The sequence below is a fragment of the Stegodyphus dumicola genome, chromosome X2 (assembly GCF_044657685.1).
Source record: "Stegodyphus dumicola isolate Sdum_Otavi_A_Nest chromosome X2, ASM4465768v1".
Lineage (NCBI taxonomy): Eukaryota > Metazoa > Arthropoda > Arachnida > Araneae > Eresidae > Stegodyphus > Stegodyphus dumicola.
The window spans coordinates 35,735,525-35,755,840 of NC_140781.1; the positions used below are offsets into that span (position 1 = coordinate 35,735,525).

Genomic DNA, 20,316 nt, shown 5'->3' on the forward strand with positions numbered 1-20,316 from the left:
ATAATTAATTCAAAATGAAAAAATTATACTAGCGTTTCAGCTACTGCAATGAAACAAAGAAAACAACTGATAATATCAAACAGGAGAGTTAAATTTGCAAAGGAACAATAATAATATTGCTAATGGGGAAAAAATGAAGAACCATAAAATGAAAATATAAATAACAGAAATTTTTCAAAAGTTGTCCGAATTAAAGCAAATTACAAAATATGTTTTGACATATTTTATGCCTGATGCAATCGAAGCTAAATCTAAACAGTAATTTATGAGCGTATTTTTAAAATGAAAGCTTCATTACTTTTTATAAACAAATACAAAATCGTGAGGGAAAATTGTGTTTAAAAACGTTATTAGTACTGACTGAATATCTCTTAATCTAATGAAAAAGACCCAATTTACACTTAACAATATCCAAATGCAGGTCAGTTAAATAATCTAATTGTAAAACAACACAGTTTTTATTATATAAAAAACAGAAAGACCACCTTTCCATAAGGAAGTTAACCTTTATCTAGAACTTGATAAATATTTATTGATTGGACAATGGTAAAGAAGCGAGGGCTTTATCGTAACTTAACTAAGGGAAGAGGTAGTTTCGTGGAGGATAGTTTTAAGGAAAACTGAGTAGTATTCATCCTACTCTTGGATAAATCCTCGAAACCTCTCGTGAAGCCATTTTCTTCACCAAGATTCAATCCGGTTTGAACTACCACATTTTAGCAAGTTTACTCCTCTGTCATTGGTTGGCGATCTTTCTAAAGCCTCGTCTACACGTAAAGACATATCTCCGAACAAGTCTCCCTCGCAGACATATCTCGCAGACTAATTTAGTCATTAAATCATTAAATTTAGTAGTTTAACTAAATTCATATTTTGATTCGAAAATACGGGATATCCTATTATGTTATCCATTAACAATTACTTCAGTCTCTGAAGTGATTACTGAAGTGATGTTACGAGATATGTAATATTTCGATTTAATTTTTGGATTCTTTAACCTTTGTTTTAGGAAATAATGATTTTAATCCTATCCTTCTTTTAATATTTCTGTACTTGTTAGTAAACTACTAGACTACATATTACTCAAATGATATTTCAGCTCTCGCGAAATTTCCGTTATTAAGATTGATTTAATGAACTAGAATATTATCAACCAGTACAATTTTGACTTTTAATAAAAAGGTTTTGGTGTTAATTTATGCTTTCTTATCTTTTGCAAGAAGTCATATCAGAGGGCTTAAGTTGTAAGGATTATGTTAATTTTATTAACAGTTAAATTTTAAGTTCCTTTTCTGTCAAATTCTTAACTTCAACTTACTACTTCCGGCCAGAACGTAGTTTTAGAATCAATTCTGAATACATAATGAGGAAGAGCGGTATTTAACCGCAAAGTTCTTTGGTCTTAGCGAGAGAGAATTAGAGTTTCTGATATACGCGCGTCTGCCTTTTGGCCACTCTCTCTCTCTCTCAAAGTTGTTATTACGCTCGGCCCTTGATAGCTTCGCAGTCATCTGGTGTTTAAGGGGACAACTGCATTAGAAACTTGATAGCTTCGGCTATATTTGTTTAGTTATAAGGTATTTCTCCCACTTCCCTAGCGTGCCTTCGTGGTGTAACGGTAGCACGCTGTGCCGGTATTCCAGAGGTCCGTGGTTCGATTCCCGGCAAAGGCGGTTGCATATTTTTCATCTTTACTGCTTCTAATTAACCTAATGACTCTACATAGTTAATCTTAGTTTTAGTTTAATTCTTAGTCTCTTAAGTTAACCCCAAGTGTCAGCTTTGATTAAACACTCCAAGACGAAGTTTTGTTAAATCTTATTGAAATAATAAAGGGTTAGTTACCCTTCCATCTTGTTGTTTCTTGTCACACGAACTTAAGCGATTATTCGCTAACTAGTTCTTAAGCTTCGTCACTTTCTACAGTAACTGAGAATTACACTAGTGAAAATCTTACAAAATCCAACAGCAGATAATTCAAGAAATTCCATTTAAATAGTGGGCAGATTCACACTGAAAATTTAATAAAGAGGATTTAATTACTTCAAACAAGGATGCATGACTTTATAAAGCACCGAATAAAATCATTTAAAGCAATTTCTTCCAACTTTTTTAAAGTTGGCTTACTTGAATATGGAGAAATCCATTAATGATAATGAGTTATGGAAAGGACACCATCCTTTAATATTTCATAAGAAATATTGTCACGAACTTACGTCGTACATGTGCATGACGCCAACTCGTTAGGGAATCAGTTATTCAAATAGGTTGTCAAGTCTTTCTCGTGCCACTTTATTGTATCTCTTGCCCCTCGTTATAGCTTTGAAAATACTATTTAGGAAATTTTAATTCAACGTACTGCATACTATAAGTATGTGGTAAATGCATGGTAATTGTTTTATGCTTTGAAAGTAACTAATCAATTAATTGACTTAAATATTTCTAAAATCTTATCGAGCAAAGATAATGCAATACTTGCATTAATACAATAAAATAAAAATAGAGCCTTAAAGACCAAACAAGTGCCTTATTGGATACTACGAAAAATTAAATAAAATATGTCTGATACTTTCTCCTTTCCTTATCAGATTTTCTAAATTAATTTTTGAGGAGAAATCACTACGCAGACTCCGTTCGCATAAAAAAGAGCAAAGTGTAAAATATTTTAGTTTTAGTCCTTTCTGTTTTATTATATCCCAAGTTTTCAATTCATTAAAATAAAATTAGAGAAGCAAAAAAAGAACAATGCTTAGAGCTGATGATATCGATAAAAAAATCATGAATTGATTTTTAATATTAGCGTCTGTGCCATTAACATCTTTTTTTATTTTCGACTAATTTCTAGAAAAATGTTCATTACATGCAATGACATTTCACGTAATGATTTGCAACTCAGAAACTATTTAAGGAAATGTGTCATAATTAGAAAAAAATGTTTCTTCCAAAAAGGTCTCCAAGCAATTTTTTTATTCAAATTTTCTTTTTATTCGCTTGCATCCATATATCATTAACGCTTATGAGCTCTGGCTCTTAAATGTCCGTAGCATAATTAATATAGGCTAAGAATTTGATTTGATTCTTGAATAATATCTTAACTATTAAAGTTAGTAACTCGCATTTATATCATTCAGAAATTTTAAAGCATGCAATTATCTACAGCTCAAAATATTAGTATTAAACTTAACAACTGTTACATTAATATTTTAATATAATGCTAAACTTGTTTATGCTGAATTATTGATTTGTATAGAATTATTTAATTATGGCCTATCAAAGTTATCTACCTAAAGGCTACAGAAACCTTCGTAAAGGACATCATATTTACATTAAATGTTAAGAAATATACGAAAACATTATGCAGCTAGGTTGTCCAACTATCAGGAGCAGAATTAGGAAAAATGGGCGAAATGCCAGTGTTTCTAGGCTCTGATCACTCTGCCACTTGCAAGCCAATTATGCACAAATAACTATATAATAAGGGCATGTGCGGCTTTTATGGATGTGGAGGGAATTTTTGAGGCAAACTTACTTGTATTTAAGTTACAAACAGTGAAAGCACTCAAACTTCAATGCAGCCCGTGACCGTCTTAAGAGACGTAAGATTTTATGTTAATTAGCCAGTTATTATGATAAGTACTTCTTTCTGTAGTCCTCACCAGAATGCAAATTAGTTGTTATGCACGTAAGCTGAGGGTTTGAATATTTTAGAGTTAGATCTTCAGGCAGCTTCGTTTTGCAGTTACATACTACCACCAGCAGTTATTTCGGCTTTAGAAGCTAGGTAATCGACTTTTAAATAGTCTACGTTAATTATCTTGAGTCAAATTATGTACTTAGTTTTGTCTGCAGTCTCAGACTACGTTACCTGCACTGGAATTACTTCATCTTATGTTATGTTAAATAATCGCAAGTAGTGGAGGTTTGTCTGTAGCACAAGTAGTGCCTTTTTTCCATTTAAAAGTTAAACAAAAGGTTATTTTTTAACAATCTTACCATTTGGTTATTTGCTTCCGGCTAAAGCGATAACTCGCTCTGAAGTCTACTAAGGGTCTGCAGGAGACTGAGACAGGCTTCTAAGCATAGCAGATCCCAACAATTTATGTGAAGCTTTGAGATCCTATTAGTAAATGAGAGTTTAAACCACAGTTGTAATAAATTCTTTCTCTATTCGAAATCCACTTGTAAAAATTATCTAGGCATATGCATGTTTCACCGATTTCTTCTACCTGTCTCATGAATACAAGCCAAGTTAGCAAATCGATTCCATTACTAATCACCGAATGGCTAAAACTGAGAATCATTTTTAGTTAAGCTAATTTTCGCTGCTTTGCCTTTGAATAATTGTCATTTTTCCAAGGAAATTCTTAACAGAACCTTCGCAACATTAGGTAAATAGCTCTCGAGAGCTTTATTATACATCATTCATCTGTCTAGAGAAATACTTCCAAAAATATATATATCCTTCCTATATCACATATTTACATGTCTTGTTTTAAACATCGAATTTAATTTTTCTTTGAACATGTATTATATTTCTTTGACTGATAGATTTTAATTGTAAGTATATACGAAGTTGATAGATTAATCATCGTTTTAATAACATTCAGTGTTCATATATCTGATAGTTGGCGTCCTGATCACTATATACAGCTGATTATAAGTTATGTTTTAAATTCCAAACATAATCAGAAGAGGACACTTCTGAAACATAATATAGGCGTATGGAAAACTAGTAATTTCCGAACTATTATCACAATAACAGAAAAAAACTGAAAACAGCAATAGCCCAGCAGTGAACGAATATATATTAATTACCATGTGCAAAGTATTTCTTTAAAACCTAATTTAGCTAATATAAATAAAGTAAGACATTGAAAAAAATAGGAGTGACGCGAATAACGTACAGCCCGAGACAGCCAGTCTAGCAGTTGTCTGCGTGGATACAATCATTGAGTGCTGGTATTTCCCTTTATATTTGTTTCTCATAGAAAGAGAGGCCCCGCTGGCTATATTGAAATTTTCGTTTTTCCCCATATGTGTGATGTTAATATGGACAAATTTTCCTTCAGATGGTTCCCAGAAGCAATTCCGTTGACAGGCAGATAGCCCTTGCTTGCTTTAACACACTAATTAATTTAACATCTAATATAAAATTAATTAAGACACACATAAGACAGAAAATTAATGTTTAGTTTGGTGTATTGGATTTTGACAAAGCTCGCAGGGTTATCTGCCTAAGGAAAGGGATTACTTCGTAAAGCATATTTCAGTTATCGTATAAGAATACGTCACTTTCCTTAAATAGCGAAGGTAAGAAGTTCGAAAATTAACGAGAGTGGACAGTCACAAAAATTTCATTTTTATTTTTCTTATTCTTTCAAATTTTATTTTTTAAAAGTTTTATTTAATCCTCAAACTTCTTTCTCATTCAAGAATGCAATTCCTTTGCTGTTATTCTTGCAAAATTTTATTCTCTTTTTAAATATTTTTGACCCATATCTTAGCCACTGCATAATATATTCGCATTACAAGGTATTTAAACGTTAATACCACAAGGAGTTCTTAAAGACAAAACTTTTTTCAAATTAAAAATAATTTTATCAATGCTTAACAAATTTACATTATAATGAAATATAAAATGTACTAAAATTAAAAGCGGAAAATAAAACACTTTTATTATATTTGCCAATTTTTCTGCTTAGCCAACTAACTTTGACACGAGCTTATAAACGCCCTTTTCTGAAAAACACGTCTTTTTTTGGGGGGAGTGCGGTTTCTTTGGTTCTAAAGCTCTTTGCAATTGTAACGAGTAGACCTCGCCTGTTACGGTTTTTTGGCTTTTTAGCTATTCATAGTAAACAGTGCCAGGTCTGGTCCACCAAACATACAGCATCATCTTCTTTTGTTCAATGTCCAGTTTAGCGGCCAATGATGCTCAACCAGAAGTCGATCAATGATGTTTCATCTTCGGGTTATCATACATGATCCATTTTTTATCACATGTCAAGATTTGTCCAGGAACGAAGCTTTATTATGGCTTGTTCTCCTCGAACAGAAAATAAAGAACCCACTTGCTCACTTTCCATCTCAAGGTTATGAAAATTTGATTGTATGGTTTCATCAGATACTACAAACCTGTGTGCAATCTCCTGGCAGGTTTGACTAGGGTTCTGTTTGATTTTCTCCTCCAGCTGGACTTTTTCGAGGGTGAATCGACGAGCAACACGAGGCTTGTCTTTAAGATTCGAGTCTTCAGAAGAAAATATGTTGAATCACATTCGAGTAGTTCGTTCACTCACTGACGTCTCTCCAAACGCCGAATATATTCTTCTAGCGGTTTCCGCAGCTTTGTTTCTTAATTTGTGCTCGTAAAAGCAAAATAGGCATCAAAATTTCTTTTTCCAACTACATGTTATTTCAAGTATTACACTTCCTACAAAACCGTTAGCGAAACCTGCGATACGCTGAACAACTCTCTACTGAATGAGGTTTGAAAAAAAACGTAAACATATGACCTCATCAGAATAAATGTGACCACACTAACAGACCAAAATTAATTGTTCTCGAAACCCGCAGGAACTTTCTTGGTTACCTGATAAAAGACACAGCTAAAATTAAATTTTCTGATAATTTAATTCTTAATTTTTCTTTAAAATGACATTATCATTTGCATATTACATTAAATTCGTCATTAAATTTTCCATAAAATTCATAGTTGCTCTTAATAACGTTCATAGCGATGCTTAAGGTAATTAAGCGTTTTCATCGAACAAAGTTAATTTGAGTTCTAAAGATTACTTATGATCAGGAAGTAATTGTTTGGCATTTTCGTTTAAGGAAACTCAAAAATAATGTAGCTATTTGATTTCTTTGTATTCAGATATTGTTTAATTTCATGCCATTCTGTCTCTTCCGTTCAGATTTTAATGCAAGTTTACTTAGTGTACATATCTTAAAAAAACAATTCATGGAAACCGTTATTTTCATTTTAAAGAAGCACATTCGCCTTTAAGCAAGGGATTTAATCGCAAAATATTTTTTTTTCCTTTCTGAGAATTTAAAATGGCACTTTCTGATAAACAGAGTTGAATCAAAGAAGCATTAAAAGTATCTAGGCAAAATATCAAGAAAATAAAAGAGTAATTGCAGTAATATTTGAGTACTTTATCATAATTATTGAAGAACTCATAAAGCTGATGAGCATTACTTTGTACAAGCATGTAATGATTTGACTTCAGTTAGAGATTTACTGCATTTTTAGTTACAGTAATTATTATGTTATAGGATACTCAAATTGTGTATTATTTGTTCCTATTTATCAATAAAAATATTATTAATTTCTACTTGCAAAGCTTGGTTATAGATGAAGTCTTGAAATGTTCGAGGAAAATTGAGCTTGGAACTACTACCCCCATACTTTGGAATAACATTTAACAGCTTACTTATACAAATATCTCCGCCAGAAAATTCGGTATCTCATAACACCGTTCTGCAACATCATTGCTTATCATTTTGTTGTTTGAGCAGGCTTAGTCTAAACTACAAAATGATAGGCTGTGATGTGTACTGTCGTTAGTCTTAAGCAAAACAAAAGAAATTGCACTTGCCTGTTCTCTAGAGAATTTCTCTATTTTCTTACAAAACCATTACTATCTCCGAATTACTTTTATTACATTGCAACAGCAATGATTTAAGAGTTCAGGTGATCAAGCATGGCATCAAAATATATAACATTAAGCTCCGATTATCAAAAAAATCATCACATATTATTCGTCCCATAAACATCTTCTTCAACTTCGTTCTCAGATTCTTTCTTTCTACGCTTACATGATATTTATCTAAATATATATTTTAAAGTATGCTTATAATTTCTTTTTTTCGCTGTTTGTTTTGGATCGTTCGTGAAAGTGTCTGAGTTGACTTAATATTCAGATAATATTTCAGTTAATATTTATTCCTAATATTCAGATAATATTCAGTTAATATTTAACTCACAAACTGTAAATCAGAGTTATTTTGTTAAAAGTTATGCAAACCTCAGATAAATTACATTTATGTGTGACATCATTTTCATGATGCATTAGTTGTGAGTGTAGGAATCCACTCTAGGTTTTGACGTGTTTCTGAAGAAAAACTCATATATCTGCTCTGAATAACTTCCCTTAACAAAGCGAGTAATGATAAGTTTCCAGGCCAAAGATTAAGATCTCTCGTTCGATGCGGGGAGATAACAATTGCTTTCTGAGCAATGTGACAAAATGGAGATGGGAGGGGGATTTGGAGGGAAATGTCACCGCTTGCATGTTATCCTGCAACCTTTATTAATGGTCTGTCTAATGCACAGCGCTTCTCCTTACTAAGCAATCGAACGCAGTGCTAATTGCAAACCCGTAGAGAAAGCCACTTAACCAAAGCAGGGCGATGCAGTTCATTTGCTACAATTTTAGCTGAAGGGAATTTCGTTTGGAGGATTAGCAGCCAGCTCTAAGATAATCCTGTGGAATGGCATTTCCCAGTGGAATACAAAAATAGAGTTATGCAAATGTTTTTCGTCTTCCTGGATTAAATTAGAACTGCTTGTTCTGAATGTTGAAGTTAGTACAACATGCAAAGTCTACTCGGAACAAGATCAACTCAGCTCTGTGGAAATGGTTAAAAATCTTAATGAAGCTCGCATTCTTCTAAATACCTTTGTTTCTTTTTAAACAAACGAAGTCAGAATCGAAAAATAGAAAAATTGGGTCCTCAGATGCTTCACCATCTTAAAGCAGCTTAGTTACACTTTCTATACTTTTAATTTAGATCAATGCGGGAGGGCATGTTCACTTCGGATTGAAAATCATTACCGTAGCAAAAGCGTTGCTTTTTATCTTTACACACTAATGAACACCGAGATGTAAATTAGTGACGTATGAAGATTTGATGGACCTTAAAGAAGAGCAACAGCAGCATTAGAAATACACGTGTATTCTGCTGCTAGAAATTTCAGTAACTCATTAACGCAAACTATTCTTCCTTATTTAAAATTTTATTCCCATTTAGAAAATTATTCCTAACCAATGTTTAATTGATGCATAACCTGCCGTCTGTGTGACGTATGAAGAAGGCGTTTATTATATAAGGAATTATTTCCCCACTCACGCTTCCGTGGTGTAAAAGTAGTTAACACGTCCAGCTAACAACTAGAAGATCCATGGCTTAAATTTGGGTCACGACCCGGTTGTTTTTCTTGTTTCCTACTTCGTAAAATACTAGTATTCTCTGTAATCTGAGGTTTAAAGGTTTAGATATTACTAATTTTATAGTTCACACTAAGCAGGGACGTGTAAACCTTGTGGCCCCAAACATGTAGCAAGCACCACGAGAAGAGAAATATGAGATCCTCTAATAATATCCCTCAGATGCTCTTTATGAGAAAATGAATAATGGTTTGAGCAGTTTTTTATTATCTTTAAGATTTCATATGTATACTTTGATCAGAAGTACGTTTGCTATTATTCTTGCCGATACATATTCGATACACAGTCTACCAGAAAAATATTAATATATCAGAAGTTTCACTGCATCATATTTTTACACAAATCGTCAGATCAAGTAATGCGTAACATCCAACTTGTAAGCATTGTAATTCCATGCACTTTTGCTTGCTATATTGCGAAGGTTTTAAGCATAAATGAATATATCATGCCTATTGAAAAGTAGTAGGGACCAAATCACTCATTTCTTGTTTATTCAATGAATTCAGTTCTCTTCTAATATGAGAGGAATGCAGTACATGTTTCAAACTGCTATGGGATAACATGATATAGCCATAAAGAGTTTTTAAATTTCTTCAAAAAGATAACAATGCAACCATACTAATTCAGTGAGTAACTCGAGTAACCGTTCAGCGAGGATGTGTCATGACAGTCTGAAAATGACCATTATGCTAAAGGAATATGCAGAAGCTGTAGACTGTGATAAGCGTTTTCACTATTAGTCAACTTTCAGAGGCTGCTGCATCTTATAAAGGATGCAATTCGCTCCCATTATCCAGGTCTACTGCGTAACAGCGTATTGTCCCATTGCGACAAATTCAAGCTTCATTTGGCATCTATAACCCACGAATATCTTACGGGAGTCGGGTGGCAACTTCTTAGATAGCTTCAGTATAGTCCCGATTCAATCCAAAGTGAATTTGACTTATTGGTCCACTTAAAGCTCACTTTATCTGCATACATTTCAAAGATGATGCAGACAAGAAATATTTATCTGGCTGTAGAATCAGCCCATAACGGTATGGACCTCCATACATTTAATGGAACAAGAATTTTAATTCAGGTGAAAGTTATGTGAAAAAATAAAACTGATTTCTCCATTTACATGTCATGCATTCTTATGTATAATGCCATTTGTAAGCTATTTGTTGACTAACCTACTCATAATCAAAGGAGTATAGCATTCTAAGTTAGCTGATTCTTCAAAACATTGAGCCATTTGTAAAAACTACACAGTCGCATGGGAAGGTGGCATATGTGCTTAAATTGCGGCGAATTATGTCAATTCCAGTGAAAGTGTTAAGAAGATAAGAACTTAATAATTTCATTTACTAATTAGCTTATCTTAAATTGCGGTCTACCTAATTACTGTCTGCCTTTGCTAGCCTGATATTCTAACTACTGCAGTACAGTGGTTGTGACTGTAGTACAGTAAATATGCCTTATATGTTAATTTAGTTTGTTTCAATTAATCAATGGTTGCAGAAAACGCCAAGAATGCCTTCGTGGTCGCTCTCCCTAAGAAAAAGTAGATCTTAATCACTTTATATAATAGGAAAGCTGCAACACTCCTGCAGCTTACCCATTCGCTGAAACTCGAACATGGTTATAGGTTATTCGAATATAATAAAGCATGCATAGGTTGTCTGCCTAAAATGAGGGATTCCTTCAAACTGGCTTACATTCATGTTATATATGACAGAAAGCAATAATGCAGCCATCTCGTTCGCCTGGATGAATAGAACTCCCAATATTCAGAAGTCTTAATTACTCGACCATTGGTAGGGCTGGAACTCAAATATGAGCCGTACTTCTAATATTCGATTGTCCTGTTCAGACAGCTACTGATGGAGAGTAATTTTAGGATTAGATTACTTCTTTATGCAAATTTGTGATGCATTACCGTATGTTTGTTCTGCTTAACTTTTTTTTTATTGCAACATAATGTGTTTTTATTTTGGACACGACGTATTGCCATGCACTTAATTCCTTCTTCATACGTCCTACCGCCTTGTACGCGAAATCCAACGCCCCATAAAAGGCATAAAGGCGTTTAAGAAGAGAAATGCTTTAAAGCTAAAATATATTCTTGTTATTTCAGCTGCAAACATTGAAAATTTTCAAAATAGCTAATGAACTGTTCGATTTTATAGCAATGAATGTAGGATTTTATTTGTTTTCTGCTGCTATTAATATGATATCTGATGTTTTAAAGTCTTTTTCTTTAAGTTGCGTAATCTGTATCATTTCGAGCAACGAAAGAAACCCTGAAGCAAACTGCGTTAGTATCCTTGCCTGACCATTTCTTTTCAAAATCTCGGGCTGTTTTATCAATGCAAAATTGTCCCTGATTCTACCATCAGTTTTCTTCTGTATAGCTGCCAATAAATCCGATTCATTTATCTGCGATATTTGCGCCTTAATAATGCTTTGCATCATTATTATTTAAAAGCTTACAGTTATGAATTACTCCTGTTCTTTTACCACTCGTAGTACCAATTTAGGAAACGTTTCTTGCCATATGATTCCGTTTGTTATTTTGTATGCGATTTCTCATCATGGCTTTAAAGCCCAAGTAACCTGATATAGCATAGCTGATGTTACACCGTTCTGAATTAATAAATTTTGCGAAAGTTTGAAGGTGAGAACTCAATTTTCAGGTAGCTACCTGATTTATCAAAGTTTAAAAGTTAAACTAAAATGTGAAATTCCATTTAAGAAAAAGTATTCGGGAACAATGAATAGTTAGAAATAAATAGTGGCAGTAACAGGATCTAGACAAGGGAGCTTCGCCTAATCAGCTCGATACGCTGACCGTTCCTCCACAATTGCAGACATAAACTCAGAGATGTCTTTCATCAGATCACGAAATTTCAAATAAGACACACTAAAATAGTAAATATTTGTCATTGATTAAGAACTATGCAGATATCAGCAGATAAGTGCCATCTTGTTCTTTAAGGGGAGTATGATGCCTTGCGCTTGAACAGAATTAAAAGCGAAAAGAAGAATAGTAATATAATATATTGACTTAATAAAGTATTCTTAATACAAAGCTGTCCTTTTCTCAAAGATTAGATTTACTTTGAAGCATGACGGAAGGAGCGTAGCGTAAAAGATTTCCTGTAAGAGCTTAAAAGGAGTCTATGCTTTTAAAATATCAGAATGTTCATTATTTTCTGACATCAAAAAACCGAGATACCAGTTGAATATGTTGCTTTTTTCATTTAGACATTTTTCATAGGTAAGTAAAAATCTATCTATAAAATAATCTCAACTCAATAATTTAGGGAGCCATTTGCAGTAAATGAACTCGTTGTTCAACCCGAAGGGAAAAAATTCTCAACTAAATAATGTCGTATCTTTCCAAACCAGCATATTAAAGAGAACTACCTTCTTTCCTTTCGAAAAAAACTTCATTATGGAAGTTCCAATTAGAGCAGCTTTCGAAACTCAGTCAAATTGATCGAGAGTTCTTACTCGGTATTTATCAAAGACCTTGTTAGCTTAGAACTCAACCGGCTGTGTTCCCCTTCTGATGAGCTGCATCGAATTGAACGTCAGGTACGCTGACGCTGGCACAAAGTCGTCCGACTTTCGACCGCTTTCGACCGCCCTGGGCATTTTTTTCCTTTTGTTCTTTTCTTTGATTTCATTTTATCTCTTCTGTCTTTAATGCCAAATATTCACCGAGAACCAAGGCCGTATAAGGTATCGGTTAAGCTCCACAAAGCTTTAGTTCTTTCCGCTTTGTCATGAAAAAATACCAAGTTTTAAGGATTCAGAATATTTTTAATACTGCGATTAGTCTGATTATAGCTGAAAGCTAGTATTACAGCAATCACAAAAGTAGACTGATATTGGAAATATGAAAAATAGTCTTCTGACGTAAATGGAAAATTTGGAAAGCTTGATTTTTCAGAATAAAATTCCTTACATTTTCTATACCTTAAAATACGTTTTCCTCTCTTACTATTTCGCTTTTTTCCTCACAAGTGCTTAGAGTTTACAGAGAATTATAACCATTATGTACCTAAAAAGTGTTGTGCTTCGTTTTTGTTTAGTGTTTTTAGTGCAGGGTTTTTGTGTAGGCTTTTTAATTGTTTGACAAAGCTTAACGTATATACAGGACTAATAATATATGCACCAAAGTTCACTTATTCTATTTTAAGGCTATGAATATTCTGTGCATTTATTTTTAACTACTGAAGTAGAAATTAATAGTTAAAATAAAATTTAAAATAGGTCATAATTGCACTTGTATTCTTCAACAACGCTGAAAGGTAAAAAGCGCTGGAGATTAGTTATTTTTTTCTAGTTCGATGTTGTTTAATGAATTGGGTTGGTTTGGGGGTTTCTGTGTTATTCCTCATCTGTAAAGTACACATATTTTGGTTTTCCTTATAGGATCTTAACAATGTAATATTTTAAAGGCAGACACTCCGAGTTCCAGTTTGACTGTGACAGCGGACTCTAGCTTAAAAGACTATAAATAACTGTTTTTGGAGTTTCTTTCTCTCTTACTTGCGCCCTGATCACGTTGGATGAAGGCAGAAGAGAGAAGGGTGTCGTTTGCGGCCCTTATTCCTTCTCTATTCTGCTCAGTATTTTCCGAAGCAAGGTTTTAGTACCTGTGCACAAACTGATTCCTTTTTCTAACCTCTAAATATCTTTTACATTTCTCCATCATGATGTCGAATCTCTCGCCGAACACAGTGATGGGTTGAAAAAAAATCTGACAATTCAGGAGGCAATTTCTTTGCTCCAGTTTTGCTTCGACTTACGAGACAGAGGTACGAGGTTAACCAGACAGTGCATTTCAATTAAAAATATCTGTTTTTCATTTGCCTATAAAATTCTACAAGCATTTTAGACTTCAATGTAAATTTGAACTAAGAAAGTGAAGGTATCGTAGTCAGAGTCCCTTTTGAATGACATTGTATTTATTATCCTTGAATTCACAAATAAAAGCTAACCCACAAATCAACATATAAGTCTCCATCATTCATTAAAAGAAATGTTTACCAGCTACTAAGATTTGACGCTGGATAAGTTAAAATTAAGGTTGAGCATTAACAGATAAAACATAAAAAAGCTAAGCTCTTTCTTTGTCGATTACCCGAAACTTTTAACTCTTTTATAGCGAAACAGCCGTTCGTAACGCTCGTGCATTCAAACTTCGGCAGATCCGAACGCCTACGACTATTTTCAAACTGGTTCTTTCTTCCCATCACGTTTCGCCTGTTGGTTTCAAGAGTCGTTAAATGGTATGCCATTCATACTTTTGAAGTGATTAAATTCTTCTGAATCTACATCCCTCTCCTTTGTTTAGCATCAACGTTTAGCTAATAACGTTTGCACTTGCTATCCTGCCTAAGAGGAAACTGCACACAGTGGGTGAAACCACACAAAGATCCCCAAGAGAGAAGTAATCACTTCACTTAAATTGGTTATTGCTAACGCTGTAGCATTCTATTTGACAGGGGGAAAGGAAATCCATTCCAACAGAAATTCATACATACTGGCGTTTTAGATGTTTGAGACGAACAGATTTTAGCCTATCGCAATGCGAAAGAATTAAGACCAAATAAATCAGTAAATTTTATTGCATTTTGTTTATCAGGAGCATTGCACATTGGAATTGGCTTATCAGAAGCATTATTTATTGCATTTTTGTTTGTAGCTATATCTTATTGAATTTTTGTTGCCTAGTACCTTGGATGTATACTGCTGAACATTATAATTTCTTATAATGATGATTATAATGTAAAAGAAAGAAGTTAACAGACTCATATTTATTTGAGAAATACAATATAATGGAATATTGAAATTATTAAAGTTTAGCCTTTTCTGATATACAAAACATGTACCTACCTCAGACAAAAATAATATCTCATGTACCGTTTTTGGCATAACTATGTAAAGATTTGAATAGGAAAATCTCTTAAGTTTTTTTCTGTTTGTAATGATTGTGTTATCACGCATTGTAATATCATTAAAATGCAGAATTTTAAATAATTTCTGACCTTTTTAATTATTATGTGTATAGGAATATATTAAAATGCTTCTTAAATTTATGTTAATCATATTGCATCAGCTTTAGAATAGCCTGACTTTTTAAGAAGTAACTCTCTTAATTCTTTACGTAGTTCATAGGCAAATTTATTTTTTATCTTTTTACATGTTTAAAATTTTACTAACCATAGTCGCAATAAATAGTGTATAAAAATCACAAAGATTATCTACTTTTTTTTTTTTTTTTTTTTTTTTTTTTGCTTTTAACAAAAGTTTCAATTTTGATGCAAGTGCATTTAAGGAAATATTTTATTCTGGCCTATTTAAAACGCATAGACTCAGTGCAAAGGAATTTATGGTGAGACTAAAAATTTTAATACAGCTTAAAACAGTATAACAGCAATTAAGTTGGTTCAGAGAGGTGTAAAACGATTTGCTGCATATCAAATCGTTTCTAATAAAGGGAATGCCTCCCTCACTTGCCATGTCCATGGTAGATATTTTAAATTCTAAGCTTATTATTGACTACAAGCGAAAGTTCTTTACTGAGTGAAAATTTCATGTCTAACCAGAGTAGGTAGCAAAAATGAGAGCGAGTATTTACGCCAAAGTGTTACTCTACTCTTTAATTTGATTAACAGATTAAATGTATTTTTGGCATAACTTACTTGATTGACAGAAGGAATAAAATTATGAAGTAATTCGCATTGCAGGAATGTCATATCTACTGCGTAATAAAATTACTCTCAGCAGAGTTGGTGCCCTTCAGTAACTCAGACAGTCAAATTTTCCACTCTAATAGTGTTGGAAATTCAGTTATCTCCCGACCATCCAGTCATAAGTTTGGGAAATATTTCGCTGTAGGGTTGTCGGGGGACCGAATCAATGATTTCCGTAATTATATCCTGATACTTATCGATCGGAAAAGGAAGTGAGTTCCTTTTAGTCTCCTCACCTTGGATAGCTGTTACCAGAGTTGTAATGCAATTTGTTTCCAATTAGAGACCTGAGGTTTGGCTGATAAAAACGTTTGTCCTCACAATCAGTACTTCTGATTTTATATTCGTAGCACTTATCACACTGGGAGATTGTTTTAATGAGTTTTTTCCCCAAGCTCATGCGGAAGTAATGCCACTTAAGAACTGCAAGCGGAAGCTACGAGCTGGGAGTTATGTCTTCATAGAATAACAGAAAAAGGTCATTGCGCCGGTCGCTGAAATTAAAACAGACTCTCAGAAGCACTGAAATTATGACAACTGAAGAATGCTCTCTAGAATAAAGCTTTAAAGCATCATAGTACAATGAACTGTAACAGCTAAATTACAAAAGAGTTTGGATGTGATATTGATTTACATTTATTAATAGAAGCTGAATGACATTCTTTGGTAATTTCCAAATGAACATATCTGGAATTCTATAAATGTTACATATTAAACTGTGGTATAATTAAAGACTTTCAACATCCTTTCAGCACGCACCGTGTAAGGTTCTTGAGTTAATTTAGGATTTTGATCTTTACTATAACTTCTTATTTCCGTATTCCTCACCAAAATGCAAATTAGCTTTTAGATTTTATTAGCTGAGAGTTTTGAATCTTAGAGAGAGAGAATTTCTGGAACTCGCGCTATATCTAAAAGTTATTAGATTAGGAACAGAATTTCGCCAGCTATATCTAAAAGTTATTATTCCGACTTTTCATGCTCTCGCATTCGATATTTTAAACTTACGCCCCGGTAAAATTAATCGAGCCAGCTTACAGCTTTTTTATTTGACTGTTTAGCTTTAGACTATTTTATCAACGTTTATATTTATTTGACTGTGTAGTTATAGACTATTTTATTAACGTTTATATTTATTTGACTTTTATTACTTAATTTACTTTAGCCACGAGAAGGGATTTTTGTCTGTAACGCAAATCTTTCTTTTTATTTTAAAAGTTCTTATTAAATAAAGAAGTTGTTTTAAAACCTTATTTAGTAGTTTTGTTAACACGTAGCGATAGTTCATTAACCTGTCTGGTAAGATCTGAAGAGTCTTCCATTCATTTGGTATTTAGTAGGTTTTACTTTCCATTGAGTGTTATTTTTCTTCCTAATTTCATGGAGATGTAGACAGCTATTTTAATTTCTAACAATATACAGAATACTGCACATTTGGAATAACATTTGAAATGTTACATTTTTCTTGATTTTTTGTTTTCCTTTATAAGGTATTTTCTTCCTCCTTTCTGCATGTCTTCATGGTGTAACGGGGCCCACCAGCGGCCGAGCGGTAACGTCGCTGAACACTGGTAGTTCGGTCCGAGGTTCGAATCCCGCGAACGGGCTGGCTGCATGGGTGTTTTCGTGGTTTTCCCCATGTGTAACGTGTATACGAGCCAATTTCCCTTAAAAAGTCCTCCACGAAGGCATCCCTCCCTTAAGGCAGATAGCCCTCGAGTGCTTTGCCGTAATCTAACAAACCAAACCAAACCAATCACGGTGTAACGGTTAGCCCATTCAACGCGTATTCGAGAGGTCCAGGTTCGAGTCCCAGCGAGGGCATTGCTCATTTTTCACTTCTTCAGCATCAAAATAACCTAACGACTCTACATCTTTGTTACAAAAGAATAACATTAAATGCTCTTTAAAAATATGGAGGATATGTAACATAATTCGTACTTTAATTATCGCCGTAATCTGCGTCATATCTTCCGCCAGACAAAACAACGTTTTATTTCACAACAGCTGTTTTGTAAAGGTTTAAATTCTCCAGTTAATCTCACTGCAAGAATTTCAAATTGTCTTCTACATCTGACTATGAAATTCTTTTCTTCCTTTTAACCCATACCTTAGTACATGCAGCAACTCACGGAGTATTTGAGAACTATTGTAGACTCAGTAAAATAGGCTTACTCTTTCTCATTCATTACTGGACATTTTTGGTTCTGCTGACTAACTCTCAGTTACACTTTGAAATCATTGTAATTTGAGACAAAATACTATTGTATGAAATTTGCATGCACTATAAAACTTCGCATGTTATTCTACGGGAAACATTTCTAGCTTTAGACTGAAACTGATTTACTTAATAGAACTGGGCAAAACGAAGAACAAATATCTTGCTGAACAGTCAACTGAAGTAGTAACATTAAAACTGTAAAGGGAAAGAAAGAGATACAAAATATATAATCTCAGTATTCTATATGTTTAGTTCAGCTTGGAAAGAAATAACTCTCTTATGTCGGTAAGAAGGTGAACGTCTCCATTTTGATTTTCTGAGAAAGTATGTTACTTCTCAAGTTCGTCAATAATAGAAAAGTTACAATAATGAAATTATATGTGACATTTTAATGATTTTATTCACAAATTACTATATGTTTTTATTTGTCTGCTTAAAAAATAATTTACATGAATTATAGATTTCAGCGTGTTAATAAATTAATACACTGAACACTATAAGAACACTAGATTAGCGCGCACACCTCTAAGAAAAATAAGGTCACACAGAAAACGTACAAACGTACAGAATCTTCAGTCTAATAAAGCATATTTAAATTTAAGGCTATTCGAATCTCTGAACTAAATTTTACCAACAATGTTTAAACCCATAGTTGATAAAATTATGTTAGAATGTTAGAGCTACTCCTTAGTTTATAATACGTTATCCAAAAGCAATATAAATTTTATACAGACTTTTCTATTAAATTATTTATTTATGCAAAAACAGTCAGAAGCACGAAGTTTCTAAAAATTTGTTAGTTAACTATGACACAATGTATAAATATTCTTCGTGTCTTCATTGCATAATCACACTGAACTGCTTCTTTGAAAATTTAAAATATCCTATAAAGAACTTTCATTCGAAGACTCTCTAATAAAGATTTATTGAATAATCTTTTAGGGTTTATAAATTAATAACAAATTTAATGTAAAATATTTTAAATTTCATTAGAGAAATACTTCTATAGAATGCTTTCTTAGAATATCTTTTTGGTAAAATACGAAAGTTCTAAAAGCGTTCCATTTCACGTTTTGAGCATTTATGTAATCTTTCAAGGCTACAATAAAATTATATTTCGAAGTAAAATGCTACATTGCATGCAATGTTGACTTCATACATTCCTCAAAGTTTCATATTATACTCAGAATTTCTGGAAGGCATACACAATTACAGTTTCATATAGCCGGATATGGTTACAGTTACGTATAGGGATCATATCAATTACACTTATACAGGGACAATAAAATTGTCGCCTAATTTAGCGACCTTTGGTGATTTTTTGCCAAATTTGGCGAAAAAAATTAGTCACCAAAACCATCGCCAGCTTGGCGCTATCTACCCAATTTGGCGAGATAGTTATTTACTTCAATGTTAAACAGACTTGCTCCAGTAACATAAATTTTCCGGGGGAGCTTCTCATTTTTGAGGCATTTTATGATATATTATACAGAGATACTATAATTTTGCATATATTTTCACTAACATTATTTACATATATGCAAAATTCATAACAATACATTCCTTTTCATTTTATCTAGGTTGTGTTAGATGAGTAACTTTCGATGAGCCTTTAAAAGAAGAGAGTTCTTGAAGACTGATAAGAGGGGATTTGGGATTATTGTGAATATCTGTCGTAAGTTTTCTTTTGATTTACCTCTCTGTGATTCTGCGTTTAGTAACTGCATAAAAAATAAATATTTTTGAAACCATTTACTTACTTAATGAGCTATATCCTTAGTCCTCATTTCTATAGAGTATTTATATATTACACTTTTAGGCTAAATATAAATTAGTCTCTATGCTTTCCTTGACCAACCAGTAAATAATTGAATGAATCCACAAAATGCTAGAAGTTCTGTATTTTAATTTCTCGGAAAGTGCAAGCTAGAAATTGAAATTTTTCTGATTTTTTCATGTTAAGCCAAATGCCATTTACAAATACTGCACGTGGTTACCATTTAGGAAAGCATATACATTTTTTGTTTTATTATAGTTAACTGGTCTGAAATTCCTCCTACTTATTGTAAACGAAATTAGTGAAATTTATTTGTAATAAGGAAGT

The 20,316-nt window shown here is 33.0% G+C and overlaps 1 long non-coding RNA gene across 2 annotated transcripts in view; it reads left to right on the forward strand.

Annotated features, from left to right (window-relative positions):
• The window catches only part of LOC118182208 (uncharacterized), a 244,269-nt gene that overhangs the window by 147,033 nt on the left and 76,920 nt on the right, over positions 1-20,316 (forward strand). For both annotated transcript variants that reach the window (XR_004757023.2, XR_004757025.2), the window contains exon 3: positions 19,793-19,887. This is a non-coding gene — a long non-coding RNA (uncharacterized LOC118182208). The remainder of the gene's footprint in view (positions 1-19,792; positions 19,888-20,316) is intronic.